Raw genomic sequence first — 3851 nt, 5'->3', positions numbered from 1 at the left:
CAACAACACACAAACCTGAAACCAAGATACAAAACAATTCCTCACAAAAACTAATACACAGAGAGCAACATCCAAAGCCATGATATAATACAGAAAGTTTCTTTAAACTAAACACAACACACATGCACACTCACATGCAACATGCACAATTTAAAGCTAAATAACAATAACAAATGCATACATATCAATAATCTCACTGAATATGAAATGGACTAAATATACTGGGAAAGAGAAAGAGAGTAGCAGAATGAATAAGAAAACAAAATTCACCAACATGCTGCCTCCCAGAAACACATGTCAAAATCACAGACGTGAATAAACTAAAAATCAGAGGCTGGACAAAAGCATACCAAGCAAACAGCAACCAAAAGAAAGCACAGGTGGTAATATTAGTTTCTCAGAAAATAGAATTCAAGGCAAACAATGTAATGAGACAAGAAGGGACACTACACAATGACTAAAGACACAACAGCACGATATGACAACTAAACATATGTGCATCTAATGAAAGATCCTCAAAATGCATCAAACAAATTCTCACAGAATTGAAAAAGGTTATAGACATATCAACAATAATAACAAGAGACTTTAATACATCATTCTCAAGGAAAGATAGATCAAGAAAAAAACTCAGTAAAGACACAAAAAAGTTCAACAACACAATGAACAAAATTGACCTCACAGACATGCAAAACACTCCATCTAAAAACCACAGTATGCACTCTTTCCAACACACAAGGAACATTCTCAAGGACAGACTACATACTCAGCTACAAAGCATGCCTCGACAAATTTATAAAAAACTGAGATCCTACAATGTGTCTTCTCAGACCACACCACTACAAAATTAGAAATCAACAATAAAATGGAAATAAACATAAAGACAAACACAAAGAGATGGAACAATATAATACTAAAAAACGATTGGGTAATAAGGCAAATAAAGGATAAAATAAAAATTTTTCCTTAAACAAACAAGAACAAAAACACAATATATCAAAACTGTGGGGACACAGCAAAAGCAGTAGAGGCCAATTTATAGCAATGAACACACTCATGAAAAAGTAGAGAAATGCAAAATTCACACTCTAACACCAAACCTTCAATAACTGGGAGAACAACAACAGAAACCCTCCAATAATAGAAGGAAAGAAATTAAAAAGAATCAAAGCAGAAATGAAACGATATGGGGGGGAAAATGGAAAAAAATCAAGAAGATGGTATCCAGGTAGAATCCCCCAACCAGCACTACTGCTGTCAGACCAGAAAATTAAGAGGTAAGGAGACCAAGACTGGGAGGCTGGGTGTTAAAAACAGATTCAGTGTACTAGGGTCCGGTTCAGAACTTCCCCTTTGATTTTCACTCATGAAGCAATTTGAGAATTCACTGAAATGCTCTAAGTTCACTGCATCTGCCTGTGTGCTCCACTAACCACTTGTCAAGTCCAGCAGGATGGCGTCTGCCACCCCTTCCTGTGCCCTAGTCCCACAGCAAGCACTAATTTCCCCAGACTGCTGTCTAAAAGTGGTCAAAATCCCAGGCTCACAGAGTCCCTGAGAGCTAGCCACAGGGCCTCACAGTGGAGTTCCCCAGGCTGCTAGCCACCCTGTGCCTGTAGTCTAGGGCTTTGAAAATCCCCTCCCCAGCCAGGAACATCGGCCATCCCTTTCCCACCTAGCTCCAACTCCACGCCTGCCAGCGTGGGCAACAGTAGATAAAGGCAATAATTTGCAGCAATTGAGGAGCTGCTGGGATATTTGCATCTGACAGAACGCAGTTCCACAGAGCACAACCTGCTTTGCCAACAGGATAGAGCTGGAGGGACACAGGAGGGCAGCCCGAGGTGAATTCAAATCCAGTCAGCCCCAAATCCACTCTGCTAAGCTGGTCCCCATTCCCTGGGGGACAGGACAGCACAGCCCCGATACCAGGGCACCCCATGAACCCATTATAAAGAGGGGAATTTTTTTTAATGCTTTCAATTCCAGACTGTGGTCCTTCGGATGATTCTGAATATAAACCTGCAGAACTCTGTCCATTAGCACCCATTGACATAAGAAGGTAGCCGGAAAGCTAATCTCCAGAGCACAGCCTGGGTTTTTAACATAACAAAACACAGTCCCAACAAGGTCAAGGTCGTGAGCACCACAAAGTATCTTTTAAAGGTTGTAAATTGTGGCCTGACAGTCTAGACTAGACCTGTGCCCATGCTGCAGGCCTGCCCCAACCCGGTCCAGTGGCATACCTACATACACCAGTCTCAGCCCAGACTCTGGGGCACCCTACCGCCACCCATCACTGAGTCACCACGGTACCCTACCTACTTAGCAGTCCGACCCACCACCATAGTAGGCCACAGGTATCCTTGAAAACACTTTCTATCAGTCAAACAGAGAAAGAGTTCAGGGCCCCTTGGTCTTCCAGAAATATGGCACCCAGTTCTTCCAAAGTGACATGCAAACAGCAACATACTGCAACACCCTCAACAAGAAGAATCAAAACAACCAGTTAGTTAACAACACTCCGAAGAATCAGACATGAATCTGCCACAACAAGAAATGAGGATATGAGGAAGCAATGCAGAATAAGGACGGAATGATAGAGTGGATGAAGTCCGTGATAGAGTAGAGGAAGACCACACACCAAAGGGAAATACAAGAGCTAATGGATGAGGTAACAGAAGTAAAACACAAAATCACAGATCTCACCAACAGACTAGAAGAGGAACAGAATCATACCAGCAATCTTGAGGACAATTAGGCAGACTTCAACAAATGGGAAATACAGTCAAACAAGATAATTAAAGAGGCGGATGTAAACCTGAGATCAATGACAGATCCTATGAAGAAAAACAATATTCAAATAATTGGTCTACCAGTACAAGAAACAATGAGGTCAACAACTAAATTAGTGATGGAATTTCTGAAAGCAAACTTCCCCACCTTAATGAATGAGAATCAGCCATTCATACAGGAAACAGAGAGGACGCCAATTACACTAAACCCCAGGAAGAACTAACCAAAGTATATAATATTTAAATTATCCAACTTTGAGGAAAAAGAGAAATTTTTAAGAGCAGCAAGAGAAAAAAAAGTGGTCACATACAATGGTGCTCAGGTAAGAATATGCTCAGACCTATCAGCAGATACCATGAAGAGGAGAAGAGAGTGGAGTAAGATCTTAGCAAACATGAAAGAAAAAAACATGCCAGCCCAAGAGTCCTCTACCTGGCCAAATTATCTATTAAGATAGAGAGCAAGGTCTTCCAGGACACGGGAAAACTCAAAGAATACGCCATAAGACACCCAAACCTAGCTAACTCACTGTGGTCAGAAGACCAACATCCACCAAGCACATGCAGGAGACCACCGTATAGCCCAACTCCACCCAGAAGCCAACACACCAATAATAATTACCAAGATAACACAGCCACAGGGGGAAAATAAAGCCTCCCACACAAACACAACACACTTTTTTTTTATTAAATAATCATTTTATTAGGGGCTCATACAACTCATCACAATCTGTACATACGTCATTTGTGTCCAGCACATTAGTATATATGTTGACTTCATCATTCTTACACCGGCTTTCCACTTGAGCCCTTGTGTCAGCTCATTTTCCCCTCCCTCCCTACTCCCCCCTCCCCCCAAACCCCTGATATTTATAAATTATTATTATTTTATCATATCTTACCCCATCCAACGTCTCCCTCACCTACTTCTCTGCTGTCTGTCCCCCAGGGAGGAGGTTATATGTAGACCTTGTCCTCTGTTCCCCTTTTCTCCTCATCTTCCCTCCACCCTCCTGGTATCACCATTCTCACCACTGGCCCTGAGGGGTTCATCTG

Source organism: Echinops telfairi, unplaced genomic scaffold, assembly GCF_000313985.2.
Source record: "Echinops telfairi isolate 266 unplaced genomic scaffold, ASM31398v2 ScPeMD7_3;HRSCAF=10, whole genome shotgun sequence".
NCBI classification, from domain to species: domain Eukaryota; kingdom Metazoa; phylum Chordata; class Mammalia; order Afrosoricida; family Tenrecidae; genus Echinops; species Echinops telfairi.
This window is presented reverse-complemented; position numbering follows the sequence as displayed.